Genomic DNA, 12,522 nt, shown 5'->3' on the forward strand with positions numbered 1-12,522 from the left:
AGTTAAAATTCACATGAACCCATGTCTTTTGAATCAGTTTATTGAGGACGCAGCATTAACTAGGACAGGTAACTGAGTGTGTACCATCAGAGGCCTCAAACTCTCTCCGCCTCTCTTACTATGTTCTGTCTTGGACTGGGGGTTGAAGGTGACTGTTTTTTCTGGGAGTGGTGTTAGGGTTGGGGTATTCCTGCTGTAAGGTGTCCTTATCGATAAGGCTGTTTCTCTGATTATGGGGGTCTTATCACTCCCTTCCACCCCTGGGTGCTCTACGATGCCGACGCTTTTCGGGTTGCCGCGCACTACGTGACTTTACATTCTTTCTCTCTTTTTCCATACCGGCCTCCATCTCCACCCATGCCTTTTGAATCGATCCGAGATCAGTCTTGAGTTGGGCACTCAAAGAGAAGACGCGGGAACCCAGCAAGAGACCCCCAGGACCACCTGGGCTCAGGTAAGGGTGCGCTGCACTCTGTTAAACAGTCAAATTAAGTGTTTATGAGAAGGAATGCCAAATGAAACAGTAGGTTAAAAATGAGAGAGGGTGGTCACTTGTGCCCCAAGAAGACACCTGCTAAAGGTTACACTGGAAAAAAAATATTTTTCCAAGTAGAAATAAAACAAAGACTATTTGAGTCTGTTTTACAAGAAAATACTACTTCAGTTTTTCTACTTAACAAATATCAGGGTTAATTCAGTGTGTTACCTTGCTGTTTCTTTGTAATTGCTTGGGAAATATACTAGCAATTTCTGAGTGAAATTTGTTTCTACATCAATTTTTTTGTGATGTGAATGTTTTCAGTCTCAACTTGTTACTCGCAGCAGTAATTTATCAGTCTTCTGTAAGGACTGCTGAAAAAAAAAAAAGAACTTTATATTATATATATTGTCTCTATAGTTGTATTGACTATATATCTCAAAAGACTGAGACTGAAAATAATGAGCTTTCATATGGAGACCGTGAGGCTCATATAAAGGAGTTAACATGTTTGTTTTATAACGATTTAACAAAATAATTCCAGGCTGCATATTTAAATTTGACATTCATTTTTTCGATTGCTAAAACTGCTAAGTTAAAGAAACATCCCACAAGTTTAAATTTATGTAAGTAAATCTAAATGTTAATAATGTTCATCTTACTGAAAATCATTTGTCTTTCTTTAAATTGGTGCAATCTGGTGTACTTTGTTTACTGAAAAGGTGGACACTGTGTGTATAATTCTCCCTATAGAGTAACTTTCTTCAATGTATTTGTTGTATATAGGCTTCTTAATTAACCTCGGGAAGGTCACATATCAATATTTTAACTAATTAGTGGCAATATTCTAATAAAACATTTTAGGAAGCAGTGTTCTTCTATCCACTAGATTTTTTATTGCTCACAGTTTTTAGCACAAATCCCAACTTATGTGGAAACTTTAACACATTGGAAATAGTTCTACATTTCGTAGTAAATTTTCTAGCAAACGTTGATAAGACATTTGTTCAGTGAGGAATATATTTGTTTACCATCTTTGTCAAGCTGATGTGCTCTATCTGCCTCTGTCCATGAGGGACAGAAGAGCCCTTATCATTCGCATAAGTTAAGGCTTCAGATAATTGTCTGTTTGTGGCTCTCACACACCCTTATGCTAGTTCAGGGTGAGTCTCAGTTTTTGAGCCTCTGAAAGACACAAAAAAACTGGGATCTGATCCTCAGCGCTTGTGAACAGAGGCCTTGCTTTTTTTTTCACTTATATTAAGTAGTCAAAGACATCCAGAACATTAAGAACTGTATATTTGATAATTCATATTTATATTTGCTATTGCAAATACACTGTAAATATTCTATGCAAATCATTTGAAGTAAAATTTACTGGTAAAACTCATACCAGTTATTTGTTATGTTGTCTTTAGTGACACTTTAATAAAGGGGGGGACTATATGAATGAATGATAAGCCGGCCTGTAGCAGGTGTGCAGTTCTTACAGTCTGACTGTGTTATTTTGTTTCTCTGTGTGGATGAAGGTTGTGTGTGAGTTCTGGGACAGAGAGAAGACAGTCTCAATGATGGAAGCAGTATCATTTAAAGGGGTGAGGAGCATCTTATAGCACATAGTTGATTAAGTTCAAGTGCTCTCTCTCTCTCTCTCTCTCCATTTGTATCATAGTATGAACAGATCTCTCTCTCTCTCTCTCTCTCTCCTCTCTCTCTTTCTCTCTATAGGACAACGACATGTCCTATGAGGACAGTGAGTCACCTCTACCATCTCCATTCACTTTGTGAGTATCACACACGTAAAACACACACTGACAGAAATGCAAATAAAGTTGCATCTGCTTCACTGCATTTCTCAGCCACAGTTTAAGATTCCAGCTGTCAGCTTGAATCATTTAAAAGACCGGTAATGTTTGTTATTATGATGATTAATATCCCCAAACTGTCATTGCCACGGTGCATCTAGACAGTTTGATTATAATTTTATTAGGTCCTTATGATATTAACACTTTTTATATGTAAAGTAACTGTATGTAGTTTTGTGTATTTTCACAACTTTTTTTTTCGCGGAATTTCATACTCATTGACAAAACGTATATACTCCCAGAACAGGACGTTTTAGGGGAAGCATTCACTTATTAGAAGACCATCAGCATGATTTTGAAAACTGATATTTCAAGGTGAAAAAAATAAATAAATAAAAATACAGTTGTTTCAAATTAGCATGAAATAAACCCAACATGGTGTGTAAATACAATGCAATTTTGCAATTTTCATGTTTTAACTTTACAACAATGAGAATAAAACTTGACAAATTATTGAGATATTGACAATTAATAATTGTAAAAAAATAATCAGACAAAGTTGTCATCTGAAAATCTAAAAAAAAAAGTTTTTTCACTATCAACTGAAATGTTGTGTGTGGTGATGAATTATCACAAGCCCAACTATGTGCCCTTCTCAGATTAAATAAATAAATACAAATAGTGGATTACTGCACACTACAGTAGGCTTCTTCAGGATTACAGACAGTAGCCTAAAGTTGTAAAACGTCGCTCCCTTGTGGCCGAACAGGGCAGTGCGAGGGCTGGACAGAGTGAGGTTTATGTTTCTTGTATCAGGGATGGCTTGAATCGCTTTGTAAGAGGATGGAGTTCATTCTGCCCTATGGTGCATAAGATATGGTGAGTGTGTGGAGCCGTGGCAGTCGGGTCTGTACCCTGGTGTGTGTGCTGTAGCGTGTGCTCTCTGTCGCCCTCTATAGGACCCCTGCGGGACACAAAGGCAGCTATGACTTAGAGCAGATGAGGCAGCAGGAAGAGGAGCAGCATCAGACCTTCACCTTCTCTAGAGACTTAGAGGGTGTGTTGTAAATATATAAACTAAATACAAATGCATATATAAACGCAAACCTTACACCTTACCGATTCGCTACTCTTTTTTCCATTTCCCTTCTTCAGCTGCACGGAATACCAACACCAATGCCATCAAGAGAGGAGATGCAGAGGTGATGCAGACAAACACATTAATTCACTTATTCTTATCTTTGACTTCCTTGTAAAAAGCCTTAATAAAAATTCTCGTCCACACTAGGCATACGTTGAGTTAAATGAGCTACGTGGGGAGGTGTGGCAGGAAATGGGACGCTGGCTGGGTTATGAGGAGAACTTAAGCCCTGCTACGGGACAGTGGAGTCAGCCCCACATTTCCTATCTCACCTTCAAAAGCCTCATTCAGCTCCGCAAGGTCATGAGCACAGGTGAGACACCAAGTGACATGTTTCCTCTCTGGGCCTTTAGACACTGCAATTAAATAAGAAAGTATAGAGAGGAAAGGAATGGGGTAAGTGTGGTGCCTGCATGAACACCGAAATATACTTCTAACAGAGGCCTATATCTCAATTCAGTGACTGGATCAAGAAAAAACCCACCAAGCAAATCAAAGCTTCTTTCCAAAATTGTTACAATGACATGACACTATAACATGATGATAAATGTGAATAATGTTAAGCAAAATGATTGATATCACAAATATTTTTTAATAGTGCTGTCAAAAGATTAACTGTTTTAAAAGATTAATAATTTAAAAATATTTACATGTCTATATATGTATATTCATATACAGTGGTGTATATGGCTGTTTTCTTTTCTTTTTTCTTGCATATTTGTCACACTTGAATGATTCAGATTCAAAGATAACCTGAGTAAATATAAAATGCAGTTTTGAAATAATGATTCCATTTATTAAGGGAAAAAAGCTGTGCAAACTTGCCTAACCCTACGTGAAAAAGTAATTGCCCCCTAAATCTCATAACTAGTTGTGCCACCCTTTTTAGCAACAACTGCAATCAAGCATTTGCAATAACTGACAGTGAGTCTTTCACATTGCTGTGGAGGAATTTTGGCCCGCTCTTCTTTGCAGTATTGTTTTAATTCAGCCACATTGGAGGGTTTTCGAGCATGAATGGCCAGTTTAAGGTCATGCCACCACATCTCAACCAGATTTAAGTCCGGACTTTGACTTGGCCCCTCCAAAACCTTCATTTAGTTTTTCTTGAGCCATTCAGAGGTGGACTTGCTGGTGTGTTTTGGATCATTGTCCTGCTGCAGAACCCAAGTGTGCTTGAGCGTGAGGTCACAAACTGATGGCTGGACATTTTCTGATAGAGTGCAGAATTCATGGCTCCATCAATTATGGAAGTCGTCCAGATCCTGAAGCTGCAAAGCAGCCCCAGACCATCACACTACCACCACCATGTTTGACTGTTGGTATGATGTTCTGTTTATGAAATACTGTGGTGGTTTTACGCCAGATGTAACGGGACACACACCTTCAAAAAGTTCAACTTTTGTCACATCAGTCCACAGAATATTTGCCCAAAAGTCTTGGGTATAATCAAGATATTTTTTGGCAAATGGGAGACGAGCCTTTGCGTTCTTTTTGGTCAGCAGTGGCTTTTGCCTTGTAACTCTCCTTAACTCTCTTAATTGAGGCAAGTGAGGCCTGCAGTTCTTTAGATGTTGTTCTGGGTTCTTTTATGACCTCCTCAATGAAATGTTGTTGCGCTCTTGGAGTAATTTTGGTAGGCCGGCAACTCCTGAAAAGGTTCACCACTGTTCCGAGTTTTTCTATTTGTGGATAATGGCTCTGACCGTGGTATGGTTTTGGCTTTATAACCCTTTCCAGACTGATAGGTCTGGCAGTAATCAGTTCTCTTCTGTTCCTGAATTTCTTTAGATCGCAGCGTGATGTGTTGCTCTTTAAGCATGCTTCATTTTGTCAGACAGCTTCTATTTAAGTGATCTCTTGATTCAACAGGTCTGGCAGTAATCAGGTCTGGGCATGGCTAGTAAAATTTAACTCAGCTTTCTAAAATAATGTGGTTATTCACAGTTCTTTCATGATTTAACAATTAATTTTTCACATAGGGCCAGGTAGGTTTGGGAAGCTTTTTTCCCTTAATAAATGAAATCATCATTTAAAAACATGCATTTTTATTCACTTGCAATTTATTTGTGTAATATTACAATTTGTTTGATAAACTGAATCTTTTAAGTGTGACAAATATGCAATAAAATAAAATAAAATAAAACAGGAGGGGGCAAAAACCTTTTCACAGCACTGCAATTTATATTATAAATAAATATATTTAATATATAAACATAACCTATTTTTCTGATATACATGCATGTGTGTGTATTTATGTTTGCATGATAAATGTACACAGCATGCATACATATATTAGGCAAACAAAACTTTTATTTTGAATGTGATTAATCACGATTAATCATTTGACAACACTAATTATTTTAAATTATAAATACCTTCTATGGCAGCAGTTCTAAAAGATTTTAACTCCACACTGTTCACAACAATATTTGAAGAACCCCTTCCCCTTTTGATTTTGATTTACAGAAAAAAAGAAAAAGGAGTGTCCAAAGATTAAAATTAGTCACTAAAATAGTTTTAATTAAAATTTTAATAAATCACCACATTTTAGAAATCCAGGTTTTAAGTGTTGGGGTGAATTAAAAGGAATATTCTTACATATTCTTTATGGTGACTGTAACCAGGGGCGGTGCTGCTAGATGTTGATGATAGCAGCTTATCAAGCATTTGCCAGAAGATGGTGGAACAACTCCTGCTCAAAAAAGAGATCCGGCCCACTGACCGTGACGCTCTTGTGACCATACTGCAACGCAAGCGCAGGTTAGGCTCCATGCCATCTGTGTTGCTTTGTGTGTGTGTGTGTGTGTGTGTTTATCTTGAGGAAAGTTACTTCAGTTTTTAGCGCTGTATAAAGTAATCCTGGGAACTGTTTTTTTGTATTTCAGAAATCCTCATTATTTGGTATATGAGTCACAGGGGTCTATATTAATAGCCAAATATGACTGTATATGACTATAAACTTTATATGACTCGTTGTTTCTGCTTAACAGTCAATTAGAGCCCACTACGGCCCCTGGGTCAGCAGACATAGAGCTGCAAACATTCTCAATCACCAAACAGGTATCTATCTATCTATCTATCTATCTATCTATCTATCTATCTATCTATCTGTCTGTCTGTCTGTCTGTCTTGTTGGTCCTGCAGCAGTCACATCAACCAGTCTGATGTTAGAAAAGGGTAGAGCTGATGTTAGGGTACTGCATAGTTTATCATTTCCCTCTTAATGTTAGGCTAATTAATGGTTAGGATGAAGACTATGATTATTTGATAGGACTGTTGTTCCAGGACCACCGAAACTTTTCGATCTAGTATGTCCTACTGGTAACAATCACAGTGACACTATCCTTCCATCCTTTCAGTTTTAGACTTTAAAGTCAGATTCTTGGATGTGGTGTCCAAATAATGAAAAAATAACTAGCTTCTGAATAAACATAAAAAATGGATCATTACATTTAAAATACTCTGACAGTTTCAACTACTGACTTTTGGACTGCTCTGTTCCTCCTCAGCGAGACATGGTGGATCGTGTGGAGGCCTCTGTGGTTTTATCAGGTGAGAGTACATCCATTTTTTGTTCTATAAAAACACTTATTATTTTGCTATATAGCATATTTTATGCCCTTGTTTCTATACCACTCTTAAGGTGTGGTGGAGAACCTCCAGAAACCAGTGGTGGCGCTTGCACGTCTACGGGATTCAGTGGTGATGGAAGGGGTTTCTGGAAGCTACGATTCCTGTTCGTTTTGTCTTCTTCCTCATGGGCCCCAGTCACAGTGGCATGGACTATCATGAGACTGGCCGGGCCATGGCGTCTCTGATGGCTGACTGGGTAACGAGGAGCTATGGACTGGCACTGAAATGTTATTAAATAAATCAAGAAAAATGAAGGCTTTTCTAATGTCTCGTCTTAATTCTGTATCTGCAAACAGGTGTTCACTCTGGAGGCTTACTTGGCTACAAACGAGAAAGATCTGACCAATGCCATGGCAGACTTCATGGACTGCAGCATTGTGATCCCACCCACAGAAATCCAGGACGAGAGCATGCTTAAGCCAATCATCAACTTTCAGAAGAAGATGCTACGAGATAGAGTCCGCCCATATGACACCCGACTCATGATTGGGGGCAGAGGTCAGGCTTTATATAATGACAATCATTCATTTAATTTGAAATTTTGACATTTTAACAAATCCTTCAATCCCCTTGTATGCTTGTTTTTTAAAATAATCCAAAGATCCTGATGTTCATTAAACAATTTAACACAGTTTATATATTCTGCAGTGCTGTGCAGATTCCAGACCAGATTTCCTAAAGATCCGGTGTCCTGACATTTTATCCTACCCGTCAGATTTTCCTACCAGGGTTTACTGCGCATGCGCACATCAATATTGCGTCCTTTTTATCATGCTAAACAATTATTTTTTAATGTATCTGCATTACTGTAAGGGTAGGTTTAGGGTTGGTAGCTGTATCCCTTCTAGCTAAAACACAATCTAATTGGTAGAAAAAAATATTTATTGTTGGTTTCCTGTAGCTGTATCCCTTCTAGCTACAACCGCAAATATAACACATAATTACTTTTTTGCATTACTGTAAGGGTAGGTTTAGGGTTGTGGTAGGTAGGTGTAGACGTTAATAAACCATAACTTTAAAGTAGCATTTTGCGTTGTTGAATTGTAAAATCTGACAGCGTAGGACAAATCGACAGAACACCAGTCCAAAAAAAAAACTGCAAAAAAAAAACTGTCTGCAGCATTCAATCTGGGTCTGGTCATGTTCCTTCTCAAGATCTAAATTTGACCAATTTCATTTTAGTGTATATGATGCTGATATGGCATTACTGCAAATATTTAAAAACAGTCACACTCACACTTATATTCAGTCATTTAGCAGACACTTTTATCCACTTACAAATAAGGAACAAAACAACTAATGTAACATGGAAGAAATAGCACAATGGCAAGCTTCTTTATTAAGATTTAATCATATTCATGCTTTTGGCTTTTCATACGTCAGTATGAAATTATGTTGTTGTTTTTTTTCTGTACACATTTTAAGGTTTAATTACCTTAAAAATAATACCTTTAAAATTTTCAGACATGTATTTATATGCAGTTTAGATTTATCAATAATGGCTACATGGAACCATCTTCCTCTGCATCTGTTGGCCATCCTAGCGTTAAATCTGGAATTACATCAAGTAAACTGTGTTTAATTGTGTTTATTAGCCCCAACTGGACCTGTTAAGCCACGGGAGGATCCACTGGCCCGTACCGGCTATCCGTTTGGTGGTATGGTCAAAAGACATAAAACGCCGCTACAAGAATTACCTTAGTGACTTTACCGATGCACTGGACCCTCAGGTGCTGTCTGCTGTCATCTTCATCTACTTCGCTGCCCTTTCACCTGCCATTACCTTCGGAGGACTTCTTGGTAAGAACATTCACTGCCAGCATAGTCTAATCACACCAATGAAAAAGATCTAAATTGGTCGCATTTATCGTTTAACACCTGGCATAAAATCTGGCACACATTTTTGTCATATTTTGGCCAAGAAACTGCCGACCTAGACTGGATGAAATTTAAAAAGAGCATTAAAATGAGTACTTCACCCGAAAATGGAAATTCATACCCTCATTACATCTTAGATGTATATGACTTTCTTCCTCTGGTGAACACATACAACCCCAACTGATGAATCGATTTTCTGAAGCAAAAGCGTGCGTGCATGCGTGCGTGCGTGTGAGCGTGTGTGTGTGTGTGTGTGTGTGTGTGTGTGTTCTAAGTAAAAAATCTATGTTTCCATGAAAAATTCCACAAAAGGTTTTTCTACAGTGGAAAAAAAGGTTCTTTAGGTTTTTGACATGTTCTTCAAAACTAAGAAAAAATGGCAACATTTACAATCTTTCTATGTTTTAGCGGACAAGACGGAGCACATGATGGGGGTCTCTGAGATGATGGTCGCTACCTGTGTGCAGGGCATCATCTTTTGTATGTTTGCGGCTCAACCAGTACTTGTCATTGGGTTTACTGGTCCACTGATGGTGTTTGAGGAGGCATTCTTTCAGGTGGTGCTTTTATTAGTGTGAATTGTGATTAAATGAGGTAGATTATCAACAACTGTATGACTTTTCCCATCCATTTAAATGCATTCATCTTTCCCATTCAGTTCTGCAAGTCTAATGGCTTTGAGTACATTGTGGGCCGTGTCTGGGTGGGCATGTGGTTGATCATCATTGTGGTGGTGATGGTTGCAGTGGAAGGGAGTTTCCTTGTCCGTTTCATCTCACGCTTCACCCAAGAGATCTTCTCCATCTTGATCTCTCTCATTTTCATCTATGAGACATTTGCCAAGCTTATCAGGGTATATTTAGTCTTCCAAATGGGCACACACTTGATTAGATTAATTCACATCACATAATTTGTCATCAAATCTTTTTTTTTCCTCAATGCTTTGTTCTCTCTCTCAATTCTTCTTAGATTTTCCAAGCGCATCCTTTGATTTTGAACTATGAACACTTGAATGCTTCTTTGGATGACCCCTTCCACCCTATCAAAAAGGTCAACATCACACTTCATCCTGATGGCAATGTTACTGAACTTCATGAGATAATAGAGAGGGCCTATCCCAACACTGCCCTGCTGTCCATGTGTCTTATGTTTGGCTGTTTCTTCATTGCATTGTATCTCCGTGGGTTTAAAAACAAGTACCTTCCTTCCCGGTCCTGTAAGTTTGCTGAGTTTACCTTTTTTATTTAAAACTCTGATACTGTTTAGCCAAAAATAGCTTTAAAAGGTTCAAATAATAATGGAAACAACAAAAAGGCATTTTAGCAATTACTATCCAGCCAAGCCTTTAAATGTACTGATCATGATACTAAAATAACAGTACACCACCAGATCCGTCGAATGATAGGAGATTTTGGTGTCCCCATCGCCATCTTCTTCATGATTGCTGTGGATATCAGCATCAGCGATGCCTACACACAGGTTTGACAGACCCTAATCATTTGGCGTAGTTTGCTATTACAGGTTTTCTCAGTTAAAGGTAGTAACTCAAACTATGCAATTCAAGCTTCAAAAAGAAATGGCACCATTTTTATATATTTATTTTGTGTCATTGTGTGAGCTGTACTGGTCAAAATATTTCAGTGTTTTTTTACAGTGGCAGTCAACCTTGTAAATGTTTGTTATATACAAATTGAATTTTTGTTCTACATTTTTGTTGACATTTACTGTGAAAATCCAGTACTGCAGTGCACAGTAAAAGATTATGCCCATTTGAATATACAGTACATAGTACATTTTTTTGTATTGCATTTAAATCAAGGGTCCATACTTGCATGTCTATTTTTAAACATTACAGTCAAGTACAGCAGTAAAATAAAAATAAAATAAAAAACATTCACAGAATGTAACACTACAAGTTGCAAAAACTTGTGTGTAGGGCTATGTTCCTACATGTTCAAAAATAGTAGTGATTGTGCTAAATGACAGTTTCATTAAGAATCAACTCATCAGTTTTGCACAGCAAGCCACGTGCATTTAGTTACTGTGAAAACTGTAGATAGCTATACTTTCTCTACAGTACCAAAACACATACAGTTCGCTTAAACTAATAAAAAAAATCTAATCTGCTGTGAACAAGAAATTAACTGTTCAGAGATTTGAACTTATCGCTCTGATAAAAACAACAACAACAGAGCGTTTATGGAAAAAAACTCCTTAGTAAAATGAAGTTAAACATGTTTTATGCATCTGGACCCATAGCATAATTAGACTCAAATAACCTAGGATTTTGAACATTAGAATGGATAGTTAGTTCATTCATCTGTGTACATGGTAAAACTTCCTGCTTTAGAAACTGGTGGTGCCAAAGGGGCTGACCGTGTCCAACCCATCTGCTAGAGGCTGGTTCATCAGCCCATTTGGTGAGAAGAAGCCATTCCCTATCTGGATGATGTTCGCCTGCGTTGTTCCTGCCTTGTTGGTCTTCATCCTTATTTTCCTTGAGTCCCAGATCACTACGTGAGTGTGATATTCAGAAAAAGAAACACATTTAAATTCAGACTAGAAGATCTTCACTATGAAGAAAACACCAAGAAGAAACAGATGCAGATAATATGATCACAGTGAAGATATTTTTGAAAGAAGTCTATTATGCTCACTAATTTAATCAAAAATACAGTAAAAACAGGAATATTGTGAAATGTTACTATAATTAAAGATACACTGAAGATTCATGCAAGGATTTGGTGTAGCTACTGCATTAACCTCTCACCGTTTCCTTACCATTCAGGCTGATCGTGAGTAAGCCTGAAAGAAAGATGGTCAAGGGCTCTGGTTTCCATCTGGACCTTCTCCTTTTGGTGTTCTTGGGTAGGAGTTTCCTCTATCTTCGGTATCCCCTGGCTCAGTGCTGCTACAGTGAGATCTGTCACCCATGCCAACGCCCTGACTGTCATGACCAAAGGCACCAGACCTCAGATTTTGAACGTGTGATTGTGATAGAACAAAGGGTCAGTGGTATTTGGTGGCCGTGATGATTGGTGAGTTGAAAAAATGTTTATCTGATATAATGATACTAATAAACACAGTTAGATTTTAATTGCCATTTTAAAAAAATAAAATCGACATAATGATAGATAAAAAAATGTTATTGAACAATACACAGAATTCATTCAAATTCTTTCCCCACAGGGGTCTCAATTCTCATGGAGCCCATTCTGAAGATGATTCCTATGACGGCTCTGTTTGGCCTCTTTCTCTATATGGGACCTATCACTTCACTGAGTGGCATCCAGCTTTGGGACCGCATGCTTCTGCTTATTACATCCAAAAAAGCATCATCCACCTTTTCCATTTGTCACCCGTTGTAAGATTTAATTACAGAGACACATATACACTACATAGATAAAAGTGCACTTTTGTTCAAAAGTTTGGGGTCCGTCCACCTTTTTTTTTTAAAAAAAGAAACTGACAATTTTATTCAGCAAGGAAGCTTTACATTGATCAAAAGTTACAATAAAGACCTTTATATTGTTACAAACAATTTCTATTTCAAAGAAATACAGTTCTTTTGAACTTTATATTCA

At 37.7% G+C, this 12,522-nt stretch overlaps 1 pseudogene; it reads left to right on the forward strand.

Moving 5' to 3' along the window:
- The first annotated feature begins 434 nt into the window (after positions 1–434).
- Positions 435–12,321, forward strand: LOC109075713 (annotated as a pseudogene).
- The last annotated feature ends 201 nt before the right edge of the window (positions 12,322–12,522 follow it).

Source organism: Cyprinus carpio, chromosome B3 (assembly GCF_018340385.1).
Source record: "Cyprinus carpio isolate SPL01 chromosome B3, ASM1834038v1, whole genome shotgun sequence".
Taxonomy (NCBI): Eukaryota; Metazoa; Chordata; class Actinopteri; order Cypriniformes; family Cyprinidae; genus Cyprinus; species Cyprinus carpio.